The sequence below is a fragment of the Rhinoderma darwinii genome, chromosome 4, assembly GCF_050947455.1.
Source record: "Rhinoderma darwinii isolate aRhiDar2 chromosome 4, aRhiDar2.hap1, whole genome shotgun sequence".
Taxonomy (NCBI): domain Eukaryota; kingdom Metazoa; phylum Chordata; class Amphibia; order Anura; family Rhinodermatidae; genus Rhinoderma; species Rhinoderma darwinii.
Genome location: NC_134690.1, coordinates 238,654,425 through 238,672,252, shown reverse-complemented (window position 1 = coordinate 238,672,252; position 17,828 = coordinate 238,654,425).

Sequence of the window (17,828 nt, the reverse complement as noted above, 5' to 3'; positions counted from 1 at the left end):
AGGCAACAGCCCGATCTTGAATTTTAGAACTTTGGGGCCTATTTTTGGAGATATATATGTAACCAGCCAATTACATGGTCTGAATCCAAAGATCTTACTGTCCAGAAATAAAAAAGATTTTTGCTTGATGTCTACTGACCCTAAGCAGATTAAAGAACAGATCTCACAAGTCGCCCTCTAAGTTAAATAAAAGTCCAGATTTCACCGGCTGTCAGAATAAGTCACAGCCAAGCCCTTCTAATATTTTTAGCCAAATAAGCTATTGATAGGGCATGCTTAAAAGTATACGATATTAATAGGTATACAAATTCTAAATCATGAGAAGCTGTTCCTAGGGCAGATTCCGAAAACCATTATTTTAGGTTTTGTGGCTAATAAAGCATCTAGTGGAAGTTACCAAAAAAACCGACTGTTTCCCTTGTACAGACATGTATCTCCGGAAAACATAAATCTAATAGCAGGCTATCAAAAGACTGTGAAGAGTTTATGAATGGCTACACAATATTCAAATTTGATTTATCACCTGATAAATAACCATGCGCCCACTTTTCACTCATTAAAACAAGAAATCTGAGAGCTGAGATAAAATTTGCAGAATTAATATTAAACACAGTAAATATAATAGTATATGCTATCAACTCAAATATCCTAGATATAAATAACAGAAGAGAGATACTGTATGAATATAACTGAGGATGGATAAATGGGCACTTACAAGTCTTGTAAAATCAGAAACTAATACCAGTCATATATTTGCGGGAGTATATCGATTTGATTTCTTGCCTCAATATAAAGTGGCTCAAAAACCGTCTGCGTACATTGTGAACACAGACAATCCATGGAAATAGGGTCGTCACTAGATATCAATTATACTTTTTAATGAGAAAACTGCAATATTTTCTGACAGCTATGGATTCTCACCATCAAATAAGACATTTCCAAAAGAATGTATGCATTTTTTAAAAAGTATTTGTGAAACCGACAACTGCAAGGTATCTAGTGTCTACGTTTGTAAAAAATTATTTGTGCCATGTAAAAACAGACCTCTTTGTGAGAACTGATGTAAAAAGCTCAATAGTTCAATACATTTTTTGAAACAATATACTTGTCTGTCATTATTTGTGTGTGAGTGTGATTGTGGTTGTAAGTGAAATGCCTGAATTAAAATATAAGGTAGCGGGTAGGAGATCGCAGTGGTGGTGAAATGCCTGATTTAACACAGGGGGAAATGATGAGAGGGGATCAATGGTGTGGGAATTTCAGACATGTTAATACAAGTTTACTCTCTGTAGTAGCCCCCTTTCTAAGGAACCACCCAATGGGCGTCACAACCCAGCATCCTGCTTACACTTTTTTGTTTCGCTCATATTCCCAGTCACTTTTATTAAGGACATGTTCAGACTAGTTTCATCTCTGTAGTAGCCTCTTTCTAAGGTAACATAGTATATGAGTTACATCTCAGCGCCCTGCGCACACTCTTCTGTTGCCCTCTTTTATTTCACACATATTCCCAGTCGCTTTAATACCAGACATGCTCAGACAAGTTCATTCACTGTAGTGACGTGAGAGAAGGAGAGGGACCACGCCAGTCATGGCTGTTGTATATGCTGAGGTTAGGCGTGGAAAAAGAGGAGGGACCACACCAGTCATGGCTGGTGTATAGGCGGGTTTTAGGCATGGGAAAAAGAGGAGGGAACATGTCTGTTGGGGTGGGATGAAGAGTGGGGCGTGATACCTGTCACTTTCAGGAAGTGGGTGGTTTGACTAAACATATAGACGCTTCACTACTGCTTTGAGTGTTTAAATTAAAATAGAAGAGAAAAAAAATCCAGCTATAAATAGATAAATAATTGCATTGCATATAGATCTCTAGATTTTAATTAGGATTTTAACATTGACATTAAGGCCCCATGCACACACCGTGAAAAATCTCCATAATTGCGGACCGTAATATGGTCCACAATTACGGACTCGCCCGGTTCTATTGCCCGCGGACACCTTTCCGTATCGCTATGAAAGGGTGAGCGTGCCGTAGAACCGTGCCGGGAATTAGGGAGCATGTAATACTTTTTGTTTTTTTACGGGCCGTGCTCCCATACTTTGCATGGGAGCGCGGCACGCAAATGCATCCCGCGGCCGGCGGCGGCCGCCCGTGCTCACAGTCGCGGGCCGTGATTTCAGGCACGGCCGTGTGCATGAGGCCTAACTCTTTGCATGATCTTTCTTCAACCTTTTATTTAAGTGCATATTTTATATGGCTAATACTTGCAAAATAAATATGTTTACAGGAATTGGAGAATTGCTACAACGTTTGTGTCTTACAAAATGATAACAAACCTGGGATTACCCAACTAAAAAGTTTCTTATGGTGTACACAAGAACAAGTTAGATCACTGTGCTTCTGGGGAACATTTCATACAGAAATGATTGTCAGTAAAAGTGTTTACATTTTTGGTAAAGGTCAATGATTATCAATGCACCTGGCAAACAAACCGTGCTATTATATTTGCTTTATTCAGAATTCATTTGCTGAGTTCTGAAGAGGAATGCAGAAATAAATGACGTAAAAATATGTAAAAAAAAATTAGGGGGCATTCCATACTGTAGGTGTCACAATGGGGAAAATAGGTACTTGGAACTTCCAAACAAATATAACATTTCTCTAGGGAAAGTACCTTGCAGATGGTTTAGCCTCTAAAGGACCAAGACATTTTTTGTCTTTGGCATCGGGAGACATTTAAAGTTTTTGCTTTCCTGCATTCTGGATGTCATAAAGTTTTTATTTTTATGTTTAAGTAATTATATGAGTCCTTGTGTATGGAGGGTCTAGGCTGACAATTTTAAAGTAAAGTTAGCGTTTGACTTTTTGGTTGTGGCAGTTGACACAGACTTCGAATCTCTCTGGGCTCCAACAGTTCGCACATCTCATCTAGCTAGTCAAAGTAGAAGTGTGAAAAAGGTAAATAAGCTGGCTAGAATGATCTAATTAATTTTTGAAGTTTTTCAGGCTGCTATTCCTTATGTTCACATCAACGCAATTTTGGAGAGTAGGATTGGAATTAAAGGGGTGGTCCACAATCGGACAACTGATGACCTATCCACCGCATAGGTCATCAGTATATGATCGGTGGGGGTCCGACACCCGGACCCCGCACCGATCAGCCACTCCGGCTGCCTCCGTGCACCGGATGTCCATGGCAGCAGATGACTTTGGTCACGGAATAGCGGCTAAGCTGCAGTACTGCAGCTGTGCTCCTATTCAAGTGAATAGGAGCAGAGCTGCATTTCTGCAGAACGACTGCTATGCAGTGGTCGGAGCCATCTACTTCCGGCTCCAACTACTGCATACCGTTCGAAACATCCGGCGCCTGGAGGCATCCGGAGCATTTGATAGGTTCAGAGTCCGGGTGTCAGATCCCCATCGATCATATACTGATGACCTATCTGGTGGACAACCCCTTTAAGGGACTGAGTCAACATTTAATAGCTACAGGTTGTTGTACCTACTTATCATTTCTATATGTTGGTGTATATGTGAATTTGCATTACACTATATTTTAATTATCAATGTGTTTGTATAGAGGACAAACTTATTTAACACATACCACCCACATGAAAGAGTGGCTGCCCCTTACCAAATCAAACAAGTTGATTCAATTTTAGATGTTTTAAATTTAAAATTCACTATTTAGGTAAAGGGGGTGAAACCAGCTCTATTATCCACCTATTTAAAAAGCATCTGCAATACATTGCTCATTTTGACACTGATAAGAACATTGATGACTTTTGTTAATGCAGTCTCAGTCTAATGTTTATGGCAAAGCCCAGACTGAAGAAGTTCAAAAAAGGAGATGCGTTTCTGTCGGTGCTGGGACTACAGTGGAGAAGTGGACACAATGTAGGCAATGGGGATAGGATCAAGGGGTTACATAGTGGAATGGAATGGTGTTAGGAAAGAGACATTATTTTTTATGATGGCGCTGAGAGAGGGAAGAATAGATTTAGCAGTAGGTGTTATGATTTATTGACCAGTTATGATTTGTTGTGTTGTACATTTTAACTTGCCTTTAAAGTAGGAACGAAGGTCCTGGTAGAAGAAAGCTGTAATTTGAGGAAGTAAGGTTAGGTTAGGTAGACAGTAAAATGGGGATCAGAGGCTTGGATTGATGTAAGTTATGAGATGTACTGTTGTTTAGCAGTAGAAAGAGTTAACTTTGAAATTCAAAAAATACATTCAAAGTACATGGTTAATTATTATTATATAAATAACAAATAAAAAAATACAAACATTTTTGCTAATAAAGGCTACACACACCATTAACATGAAAAAAAATATGTTTTTTGTAGTTTTGTAAGTTTCAGGCTGCAATCTTCATTCCTTCATTCATTTTCAGACCCCCTGATATTCAGTTTGCAACTTGTTCCTTCAGAATTGGCTCATGTAAGTGTGTCTCTCCCATTAATACATGCTGCTTGTCCAGGATGCTGCTGCTTTCACTACCTCTCATGTATCAGCACATATTTATTCCTGCACTGCTTTCCCCTTCTAATACAACCCCTGTATAATCTTTGCTTTACTGTGTATACGGACACTGATGCTAAGTACTGTGTAATCCCCTCTCCCCCTGCACACTCTGCCCTGGGTGTTAAACAACCTATGTGGTTCCCCTTCCCTCCCTGTGCTCTTTCTTCCCTATCTTCACTCTGATACTGACAGCCTGTGTGATCCGCCTTCCCAGAATACTTGGATGCTTTCCCCCTTCTCCACATTCAGATATACCTGTATATCTCCTCCCTTTCTCTGCTGGTATCTCTAACACTGAGAGAACACATAAAGAGGGCAGATAAAGCTGATACAGCTGTCATGGAGCCATCAGAGGATGGTGTGATCCCTCTGTTCTGCCAATAGATGTGACTTGGGACCAGGGGCAGGGGCGTAGCTAGGGGGGCATGTTCCCCCGGCGCAACTGGGAGAGACGGTAGGGGAGCGCTGGGCCGGGCGCAGGTACAATTGACTACTCCTCCTGGAGCGGGATCCCCTGATGTCACTATCTATATATGGATGGTGACATCAGGGGCTTCTCCTCCAGGAGAGGAATCATACCTCCCATCCGTCATGGGCGGCCTGTCCCACAGTCAACTGTATCTGCGTTTTCAGGACGCTGTGCCCGAGGAAGCCCTTGACGTCACTATCCATATATGGATAGTGATGTCAGCGGCTCCTCTGAAGCGGAATCCCCGTTGCCAACGCTATGGCGTGGGATTCCGCTCCAGGATAGTATTGTCAGGGGCTACTCCTGAAGTGGAATCCCCTGCCATAGCATCGGCAACAGGGATTTTGCTTCAGAGGAGCCACTGATGTCTCTACTCCTGGAACAGAATCCCCTGCCATAGCGTCGGCAACAGGCATTCCGTTTCAGAGGAGTCACTGACGTCACTGTCAATATAGGCAGGGGATTCCGCTCCAGGAGTAGGCCCTGATGTTACTGTCCATATATGGACAGTGACGTTACTGTCCATATATGAATAGTAGCATCTAGGAGCAGAATCCCTGGTCTATGCTCTGGCTGGGGATTCCGCACCTAGAGAGAGTCCCAATGGCGCTATCTACAGGGGGGATAGTGCTATCTACAGGGACAGTGGTGCTCTCTTTAAGGGGGTGTGGCACTATTTACATGGGCACTGTGGCACTATATAGGGGCACTATCTACAGGGGACACTGGCACTATCTACATAGGTACTATGGGCACTATCTACATGGGCACTGTGGCACTATGTGGGCACTGGCACTAGAGGCATCTAAGGAGGCATTATACTGTGTGGGGCAGTTATGAGGTCATTTTACTGTATAGGGCATCTAAGGTGGCATTATACTGTATTGGGCATTATACTGTATGGGGGTAGCTGTGGGGACATAATACTGTATGGGGCAGGTATAGGTCACTATACTGTATGGGGACTGCTATGGGGGCATTAAACTGTATGGGGTAGCTTTAGGGGCATTTAGCTGTATGGGGCAACTATGGAGCATTATACTGTATGGGAGCAGTTATAAGGGCATTATGCTTTATGGGGGAATTTGATTGGTCATTATACTGTATGGGGGCATCTGTGTGGGCTTTATACTGTATGGGTGCATCTATGGGGGCATTATATTGTATTGTGGCAGCTATGGGGGCATTATACTGTATGGTGGCAGCTAGAGTGCATTCTACTGTGTGAGGGAAGCTAGAGGGCATTATACTGTGTTGCTATGCATGCCGCATCAGTTGTCCCAATTTATGATACTTGAAAGTTGGGAGGTATGAAGGAATCTCCGGTCAAAGCGTTGCCAACGCTATCCCCGGGGATTCCTCTCCTGAAGAAGCCCCTGATGTCACTATCCGTATATGTACAGTAACATCAGAGGCTCCACTAGGGAATCCCAATGTCGCTATGTATAGGGATGAGAGGGTGTAGTGTTCTCTACAGGAGGGTGTGAGTGGCACTATTTACAGATGGCTGTGTAGCACTATCTACAAGGAGGGTGTGTGTGGCACTATCTACAATAGGGGTGTATGGCACTATTTACAGGGGGCTGTAAGACACTATCTACAGGGGTGTGTGTGGCATTATCTAGAGGGCGCTATGTGTGGCACTATCTACAAGGGAAGGCTATTCATTATGTCACCATATACTCTCACTAGCCTCAGTTATACAATCTGTTTTAGTCCGGCACTGACCTCTTTATTTATTTTCTTTCAATTTATTATGTTAACACCCTTATATAACTATATTGCTTGTAAAATGTACAAATGCTAACTATATAGTAATCCCCGGCTCTTCACTCAATATGTATTGTGGGTAAACTTGACCGGAGCAGGTAAAAATTCAATGTTGGGTGAAATCCTTAACACCCCAAAGTATGAACTAATATATAGATGTTTTTTACCGCTCAAACAGTCAGTAGTAAAGGCAGTCCAAACATTCAACACTATTTTCGGAGGGTATGCTCTCCCCCAGCCTGTATGCAAAAAGATATTCCAAGTCCTCCTTGTGTGCTATCAGGTCTTGTTCACCTTATGGTTCCACAAGGGATACGTTCGTCTCTCGATCCAGGTTCTCCTAATCGGTCGCCAACCTATATCTCCAAATAGGAAACAGAGGAACAAATAGTGCAACACCTTTTGACCACTACACTTCATGCTTTTATTACATACTTACAGGATATATGTTTTTTATGTAGTTTATTACACACGCACCAGTTATTATAGTACTCTTCATAGACATGGTGCAAGGAGCGACGAGCCCACCTGGGTTTGGAGCCCGGTCGCAATTGCAACCGCTGCAACCCCTATAGCTACGCCACTGCTAGGGACTAATCCACAGAATGGAGTATAAGGGATTCCAGGGTTTCCCACCTTTAACCTCTATATGGAGGTGCTGCTAGGAATCCCCAGGTCGCTACCCCGAGTGGAGTCTCTATTTGCAACGGCTGACCTGAACAAGTAAGAATTAAATGTACCTTGACAATTAAATGTACCTTGGCATCAGGCTATGAACTAGGTGAGGCAGGCAGAAGTCAGGGCAGGCAGAGTACAATCACCACTGTTTAGGCTTGTAGAAGGTCAGGGTGACAGAGTTTAGTCACTACGGTAGACTGTGGTCAAAGACAAGTAGGGTTGGTATCAAGTTCAATATGAGAAGAGTATTCGAATGCACAAATCAGACTTTTTTTTATAGATAAATCAATGATTTATGTGTTATTCAACAACTTTTAAATTGACTTTAAATAAAAAATGTTTTTACTTTTTACGATACAGCTTCTATGTTTTCTGCATACATAGAAGCTCTATTGTTCTGTCTCAGCCGAGTCCATCAGTTAGGCTGTATGGACGGCTCAGCTGAGATAGGCTCCTGCATGATTCTGACACACAGAATCCAGCTAACGATCACAACTTAGATGTTTATAACTTAGATGTGATCGTAATTATCTGGATCCTGTGTGTCAGATGTACTTTAAACAAGTATACTATTGATTAAGGATGCCAGCAGAATATATTGTGTTTTTGTTAGTGATACCAGCGGCTAGTCTAGCAAAATGGTGTGAATGCCATGAGGAAGCGAGGACATTGGAGCGTGGAGAGGTGAGTAAAAGCGCAATCAGCGCTGTTTGTGACAACAGCCAGGAGCAGTGTGCTGTCGGATCTATGTAGAAACATCCAGACAACCAGCTATGCACAGGAATTACACCGACTCTACAACAGCAAAAAGGTAGGAATTTTTTATTGAAGACGGTTTAGAAAGTTGCTTAATTTTGAATTTAAGGCCAAAACTAGGCTGTGTTAAAGCTATCTTCACGCTTTATAATAAGCCATCTGCTAGGATTATAATAAATGGCAACCTTTCCCCATCTTTTAATATTCAAAATGGTACGAGACAGGGCTGTCCATTATCTCCATCTCTTTTTGTGCTCACAATAGAACCCCTAATTCTGAAATTTATACAATCCCAAGAGATTCATGGCCTTAAGTTAGGGGAGGTTACTCACTCAACGGCTGCATTTGCCGATGATTTACTTTTATTTATATCGAACCCCCTTCAAGCTTTTCCGGAGATTCTCTCGATACTTGATGATTTCGGAAAAGTTTCAAACTTTAAGATCAATCTAGGCAAATCGGTGGCTTTAAATATCACGATGCCAAAACCAGTAATTCACAAACTTAAATCGTCTACACCTGTTGCCTGGAACTCTACTGACATAATGTACTTGGGTGTCCGCATCTCCTCAGACCCTACTAAGCTGTTCGAATATAACTATAAAACGTTAATCAAGAAAATTAGCTTGCATCTCTCAGGTTTAAAAATCCCGTATGTCTCTTGGATGGGGAGGAAAAATATAATAAAATGTTATATAATGTCACAAATTTTATATATGATGCAGACCATTCCTATATGGCTTCCGCAATCATATTTCGTCCAAATTTACCACTTATTTTCGAAGTTTATATGGAACTCTGTTCACCCTAGAATTGCATATGCTTAATTACGACTAGGTAGATCGCAGGGGGGATGCGGATTGCCAGATGTGCAGGCCTATTATAGAGCTAATCATTTAGCTAGATGGTTGAACTTGGTACACATACAGCAGACTGAGTGGCCACATGTACACATTGAGCGACACATTCTTGGAGATGAGGGGGTTATACACCTTTGGTCTGATGTACCACTTAAGGGCGTCCATTCCAGTCATACAATAAAAGGCACTGTGGAGGTGTGGCAGAACTTGTTCCAGAAACCAAAAGATGATGGGGGGCCATCTCCACTTATGCCACTTAGTGCTCTCCCAGCCTTCTTGAAGGCGGCCGCTATTCCGCCTCAATATCCATGGTCGCACATGTTGCATACAACGCTTTATCCTACTTTAAGACATGTCTCGGACCTGCCAAAGCTGGCTGGCTTACTGACTCCGCTAGAATCTACCTCCCTCTCATTCATACATGAACTTGCATTTAATTCGGTGTGTAAAGAATTTTGCACGAAATATACACAACCCCTGCCGGATATTAATTGGCTAGAACTTTATTTGTTATTTCCTAAACTCCCCAAGGGCCTTATCTCTAAAATCTACACTAAACTCCTTCAGTTAGCTGCTCCGCTCAAGCCTAGATATTTGTTGGCATGAGAAAAGGAGCTTTCCACCACTTTTTCCCCTGCGTAAGTTTCTGGTATTTGTCCAAGTCACACAGATTCTCTTGATGTGTTAAGATACAAGAGAACTCCTACAAGACCCTTACGAGATAGTATAAGACCCCCCCAACTATTCTATAAATGGCGGTTTACTGCGGATGAGTTATGCTGGAGATAAAGATCGGAAGTGGGGACTATCTCACATATATAGTATCATTGTTCAGTCCTAAATACATTTTGGTCTGAGGTCACGAGACATATAAATGTAATATGTAAGATGGACTTATGTATCACTCCTGGGCTGGTGGTGTTGTTGCTACCTAATTCCTCAGTTCGGCCAGCTAAACATTCATTAGTAACCCATCTGCTGACAGCAGCTAAACTACTCATTCCTCTGAACTGGAAATCCACGACCCCGCCTTCCATATTTCAATGGTTGGATAAGATTAGACAGATTTTTAGAATGGAGGAGTTGGCTAGCTGGGAGAGTGGAACTCATGTTAAATTCTTAAAAACGTGGCAGGATTGGATAGACTTTACCACAAGCTCATTATACGGTCATCCCTTGATCTCCCCCTCTTTAAGTTAGAGCTAATATTAATACCTCAAATGCCACTGCAGAGCAACCTTGTACTTCCAAGTACTGTTCTAAGAGTCTCAAGACAGTCACCTGTTTTTGCTATTGTTGTTGTTGGTTTCTTCAATGCTTTTGGGGAATGTGTCTGATGATTAACGGCAGACATAACCAAGCGGGCACCTTTTTTATATAAACTCGTAGCCTGTTCAGACTGTTACATTTGTTTAATGTGCTACTTGGCTAGATCTGATATTGTTGCTTTACCTATGTATATGCGTAAATTTACAGCAGGCCTGCGAGCCGAAATGTATAAATTGCCTGACTTGTTTATATTCTTTGCATATTCTCAATAAAAAAAATGTATTGAATACAAAAACCAACAGCAGAAAACTAAAAATTCCTGTGAATTTGGTCATATATAGAGTTTTCTTTATAACATTTTTAATGTCTTTTCTTCTGTAAAATTTTTCTTCACACATGCTGTCTGTTTGACAATGTCTAGAAAGGCATCTCTCAAAATGTTTAATTGCCGATAATGAAACTTCAGGCATTTAAGAGTTAACATTTTTGAAATTTCACATTATTTGAGCTTGGCTGAAAGATAATGTAACATAACTTTCCCATACATGTACCTTGCTAGACGTGTATTTCCACATAATCCTCCCATAACAGGTATCAGCAAACAATTTATGAAGCCATTATGTTACAATTGCCTTAAAATCTAAATTAACTTAAACTCTTGCTTACATTATTGCAAAACATGTTTCTTAGAAAACCCTATTAGGGGAAAGTACTCTGCACATTTTTGTTTTTGCTGTAAGTGATGAATTTTTGACTGTGTTATGTTGTAAGGTGTGGGGCTTAAATACCCAAAAAATGCAAAGGGAACATTGTTTCTTTACATGCTATTATTCAATGCCTCCGTGGCATATGTCTTTAACAATGTGAAATTGTCTTCTGTTTTGCTCCCCATAGTGGTGTCGTTCAGAGGAGGAGAGGTCAATTTGGCACTTTGACCAATTGTTAGGCACTTAAATTGTTATGTTACATTATGATTTTGCTTTATTTGCAGGTAAGATTGGCTTGTTAGCTCTTTAAATTGCTTGGTGCAGAAATCTGCGGCCTCTTTGCCGTTTTGGCTTCGTTTGCTGAAATTTGCAGGGTGATGATGGCGGACAGTGGTTAACTCGCCAAACCATATTCAGTGTCAGGAGGAAGTTGTTGTCACCTGGGCTTGTTTGCAGTAAAGAGAGAAGGAATGTTCAGGGGGTGTTTGAGAGAGAGAAAGAGCTGCTGAGGAAATTCTGTTGTTGAGAACGATACTGGAGACATCAGCGCTTATCGTTGTACCTGTGGCGGAGGTCCTGAAGAGCGAGTGTTGAATTGAGGCCGGAGTTCCCCCACTTTTGGTGTCCGTTCATGTGAGCAATGGTGCGTGCAGGAGCCGGCGTGCAAGCAGCAGCCAGCTATTTTGCAGCCTACTAGGACTTATTCTCAGCCTACCAACCTCTGTATCAGGGAGGGACACACTTGGCCCTGTCTAAGACTTTTATACAGCAAGCCTGCCATCTGAGCCTGCATGAGCCATGTCTACTTGTTGTGCCTCCCATATTGGAAAGAACTGAGTATTTCTGTGGCTATGTGCAAAGTAAGGACGGCCTGAAATAAAGTTTAGAGTATGTAACTCTCTCCTGTCACCATACCATACCATCTATTCCACGACTCCACCTGCATCGGGCCCTATACTGTCTGTGCTCCCACATTCTTACATTGCTACAGAACTTTTCCAGTTATAATCAGTCACATATAAATACGTACTATATCTTAGTTTTCAGAGAATGTGTTATTTCAAGCTAACCATTTAGGGTTTTGGAGAACTTCGATAACATGACTAAAACAATACCCCCAAAATTGCATATAGTACCTATCATGTGAAACAAAAATCTGAATTCCTTATTAGGCAACTATAGATGTATATTACATGTAGTGCGGACAGAAACATTATGTGTAACATGTATATTTCAGGTCTTTTCCTTCCCTCTGCATCATTTTTCAAAATTTTAACTTTAGAGTGAGTTGACTCTTCCTGATGTGGTCACAACTGTGCTGTCTTCTGTACAAACAGGGAGAGGCACAAAGACTGTTACATGACTCCCCCTCCTCCTCACTCTTTTTCCTACAGCACACAGACCCTGCTGCAGCTTGTGAACTACAGACTTCTGGAAGGTGGGGAAGATGCCACTTTCCCCTACAGATATATTACAGTTTCATCAATTGATATGTACTAATGATATATGCCAAAAACATAATACACAATATTTATAATCAGCATGATATATTCATGTATATATATATATATATATATATATATATATATATATATATATTTTGATATATAACAAATTCTCCATCACAATAATGGAACAAGATGTACTAAAACTTTCATTGTAACTGTCGTTTCCGCGGAAGATAAGCCACTGTCAGAGGTGTATTATTCCCCTCCCCTCCAATGAATACACATGGATGCTCCACAGGGAGTTGGGAGGAATAACTGCTATTGTCCGCAAGCTCATTCAATTGACAATCTTAAATGGCTTTTCCCAACTTATACATATATGGCATATCCACAGGATATGCCATAAATGTCTGATAAATGCTGGTCCCATCTCTGCGACCCGCACCTACAGTATATCGAAAACGGAGGTCATCAGAGACCAGTTTTTCCTTGTGAGGTGGTCGCTGGCTACAGATTCCAAACAGAAAGTAGAGGAAAGGGGGACGTCTCCCTTTTCCATTCCGTTCAATGGGAGTTATAGAAACAGCTGAGCAGCGCTTGCATGGCTGTTTTCATAACTCCGATAAAATAAAATGGAGAGAGCCGCATGCATGCTCAGCCCCCTATCCACTGCTCCCTGCCATGAATATTCGACCAGCGGCCGTCTCACCATGCTAAAAAGGGGTCAGGTGACCCGCGTTTTTCATGTAGTTGCGAGTCCCAGAGCTGGGACCTGCATCTATCAGACATTTATTTGGCTTATCCTGTAGATATGCCATAAATGTCTAAGTTGGCAATACATCTTTATGTGTGTGGGCAGCTCTAGATGGGAAACTGTACGATCCAAAATTGATCATGCTGGCAAGTTGTTTTTAGTTGTTTATGTATTAATTGACTCCCTACCATTTGTCATCCTTGGTGTTTATAATCCTCCCCCTGCCTATCTAACTAATTCAGGAGAAAGTTGCCTTTGTATTATCATATATCCCACTGCACATTTGATTTACACGGTGTGACAGACCATGTGGAGAGGTTCTGGATGGGGTCTATATTTCCCCAGGATTTCTGTCTTCTATCTGAAAACAACCAGGGAATAAATTCAGCAGAGAATGTGGTTCTCCCTCTGCAATAGGTTTTATCTGAAACCTGGAAAAGGGCCTGGTTGTTGAGGTGGGGAGAGATGGGGGGGGGTGCCCACTCCATCCTCACAGTCCTGGACTTGGGCTGTCTAGCTATTAATTAGGGGTCAGGTGTGATAGCCCTTTAAAAAGGCTGCAGTTCAGTCACACTCTCTATCAGCGTTGGGAGAGGAGCTTGTGAGAGCAAACCGACTGCATTCATAACAGGTTGTATGGTCTGCATGGTTTATGGTGCTAGGCATTAGGCCTGCACTGTGTTAGTTAGGATACCTGACTGTATAGTTAGTGCCGGACAGGCATAGAGTTTTCTTTTATTTGTTTCATGTACAACCTGTAAATAAAACTGGCTGAGGCCAGTAGTGCCACATCTTTGCTGTGCGGACTGAAATTTACTGGCGTGTTTGATACCGAGTGCCCGTCTACCCCAGGAGATGATTGTCCCGCTACCTAATTCCCTTACAATTGGTGGAGAAAGCTTTAGGCACTGTGGGAAAAAAAAACACTTTGAAGGGCCATAGTCCCTTATATATTGCATTTTTCCAAAGACTGATTCTCTGCACCTTAGAAGATGGAGGAGATGCTTAAAGCGATGCTGCATGCTGTGGCAACACAACAGGAGGCTACCAGAGCACAACAGGAGGCTACCAGGGTGCAGCAGATGGCTCTGGATGAAACAAACCGCAGACTGACTGCCCAACTGGAGGCTACACAAGCTTAACAAAGAAAAGACCGGGATACTTTAAAAGGTGTTGTGCAGCAACTAACCAGTGTGGTTGAAAGGGTACCAGGTGCAGCAGGTGCCAGTTCTACAGCAATAAGAGCTAGCCATTTTTTGCAAAAGATGACGGCAGCAGATGACGTGGAAGCCTACTTAACAACCTTTGAAAGAACCGATGAACGAGAGGGTTGGCCAAAGGAACAGTGGGCAGGACTTGTGGCACCGTTCCTTTCAGGGGAACCGCAGAAGGCATACTTTGACTTGGATAACCAGGATGCCATAAACTATGACAAGCTGAAAAAGGAAATTTTAACCAGACTGGGAGTTACAGTTTCCGTCCACGCGCACAGCGTGTGCACAACTGGGCTTACCAAATGGACAAACCTACTCGCTCTCAAATGCACGACATCATTGCAGCCGGAGATCCTGACAGGTCCACAGATGGTGGAACGGGTGGTAATGGATCACTACTTAAGGTCCCTGCCTGTTGCCTTACGCAAGTGGGTAAGCCATGGGGATCCCAAAAATGCTGACCAGCTAGTAGAGATGGTGGAGAGGTACACAGCAGCCGAGGAGCTGATGAATCTGCCACAGCACACCCTAGCCCCACAGCGGAGAACTACAGTATTACCTGGTAAGACTGTTCTAAGGGAAAAGGGGGCTGGCAGATCTGATAGAATTGTGCCTACTTCTGGAGAGACTGAAGGGTCTAGAGACTGGCAAACTGTGCCAGGGAGGTCTGTGGCTTATAAGAGACTCAGCAAAGACTTAATAAGATGCTTTAGATGTCATATGCTAGGTCATGTGATTGCTAATTGCCCAATGACTGATGAACCTATGCAATGTGATGCTGCATATATAAACCATAGTTTGTCTTTGTATGCTCGGCCAGCCTGTACTGCATTGCCTAAGCTAGCTGGTGAGAAACAAATGTGCACTATTTCTGTGGAAAGTAAAGATGTAAATGCATTATTAGATTCAGGCAGTTTGGTGACTTTGGTAAAGTCTGATTTAGTAAACCCCAGAAAATGGCAGGATAAGACCATCGATGTAATTTGCATACATGGGGATGCCCGTGATTATCACACTGCTATGGTGGACATAAACACCCAGTTTGGTGCAGTAAAGTTCACGTTGGGTTTAGTACCATTGTTAATGCATGATGTCATTGTGGGTGTAATGATGGGGGTAGGGAAACAGACAAGTGAGCCCTAATCTACCCGCCACTCAGTCCCTGCCTACTTGCAACGACCCGCCCTAGGCGACGGGGTACAACTGGGCGATTGTCCCTACGCTCAATAAGTGCACGACAGACAAACAGACAAGGGTACACAGAAGCAAAGGGAAATGGGGCAGTTGCCCATGGCAACACCGCGAGCAACAAGAGTGGTGAACGAGCCGAGTCAAACCAGGAGTGTACGAGGTACCAAACGCAGAGCAGGAGAGTAGTCAGTAAGCCAGGGTCATATGAAGCAGGGTCAAATAGTGCAGAAGCTGCAGCAGGGCTAGGAAACCAAACAGAAGAATCACAAGCAAGGAGGAACAGGAAAGGCAGGTATAAATAGACAGAGGGCGGGAGCTAGCTCCGTCTGGCCAGGCTGTGATAGACTCTCCCACTCCTAAGCCTGCCATCCTGAGTGGTGGAAGATGGAGTCAGTCTCACAGACATAGAAGCAGGTGCAGACTGATTACCTATGGGCGTATACACAGAAGCTGTGCCTGGCAGATCCTTAACAGTACCCCCCCTTTTATGAGGGGCCACCGGACCCTTTCTAGATGGACCTGGTTTATTGGGGAAACGAAGGTGGAACCTCCTAACCAATACCCCAGCGTGAACATCCCGGGCGGGTACCCAAGTCCTCTCCAATGGCCCAGGTACTGGAGGGAGCCTTGGACCATCTTGCTGTCCACAATCTTGGCCACCTCGAATTCTACCCCTTCAGGGGTGAGAACAGGGACAGGGGGTTTCCTCGAGGGAGCCAACGACGGGGAGCAGCGTTTAAGGAGGGAGGCATGAAACACGTCGTGTACTCGAAAAGATGGGGGCAACTCCAGTCGGAAGGAGACAGGATTGAGGACTTCAATGACCTTGTACGGCCCTATAAACCGGGGAGCAAACTTCTTGGACGGGACTTTAAGGCGCAAGTTCTTAGACGATAGCCACACCAGATCCCCGACCATAAACAAGGGGTTAGCAGAACGTCTTCTATCTGCCTGAGTTTTTTTGTATGCTCTGGGACGCCTCTAGGTTCTTCTGAACCTGGGCCCAGACTGTGCACAGTTCCCGATGAACGACCTCTACCTCGGGATTGTTGGAACTACCAGGTGAAATGGAGGAGAACCGTGGATTAAACACAAAATTACAGAAAAAGGGGGAGACCCCTGACGAGTTACTGACCCAGTTATTGAGGGAAAATTCGGCGAGGGGAATGAATGAGACCCAATCATATTGACAGTCAGAGATAAAACACCTTAAATATTGTTCTAGAGACTGATTAGTCCTCTCAGTTTGGCCATTAGTTTCAGGATGGAAGGCAGAGGAGAAGGACAGATCAATCTCCAACTTTTTACAGAAGGCTCTCCAAAACAAAGAAACAAATTGTACCCCTCTATCAGAAACAATATTGACAGGGACCCCATGGAGACGCAGGATGTGTTTGACAAACAAGGTAGCTAACGTCTTAGCATTGGGTAGTTTCTTGAGGGGCACAAAGTGGCACATCTTACTGAAGCGGTCTACTACAACCCACACCACCGACTTGCCTTGAGATGGAGGCAAATCGGTGATAAAATCCATGGAGATATGGGTCCAAGGTCTTTGGGGAATGGGCAAAGAACGTAGTAAGCCCCCTGGTCGGGACCTGGGAGTCTTGGACCTAGCACAAACCTCACAAGTGGCGACGTAGGCCTTAACGTCTTTAGGCAACCCAGGCCACCAATAGTTTCTGGCAATGAGGTGCTTGGTACCCAGTATGACTGGATGACCAGATAGTGCGGAGTCATGATTTTCCCTAAGTACCCTTAGCCGGAATTGCAGGGGAACAAACAGCTTGTTCTCAGGAAGGTTCCCGGGAGCTGAACCTTGATCAGCAGCAATATCAGAGACTAAATCAGAATCAATAGAGGAAATGATTATACCTGGAGGCAAAATACAAGCAGGATCTTCCTCCGAAGGAGGGCTGGCCATGAAACTACGCGACAGTGCATCAGCCTTAATATTTTTAGACCCAGCCCTATAGGTAACCAAAAAGTTGAATCTGGTAAAAAAATAACGCCCATCGAGCTTGTCTCGGGTTTAGCCTCCGGGCAGATTCTAGGAAAACCAGATTCTTGTGGTCGGTAAGGACCGTTACCTGGTGCCTAGCCCCCTCCAGGAAGTGGCGCCACTCTTCAAATGCCCATTTAATGGCTAAGAGTTTGCGGTTGCCAATATCATAGTTACTCTCAGTG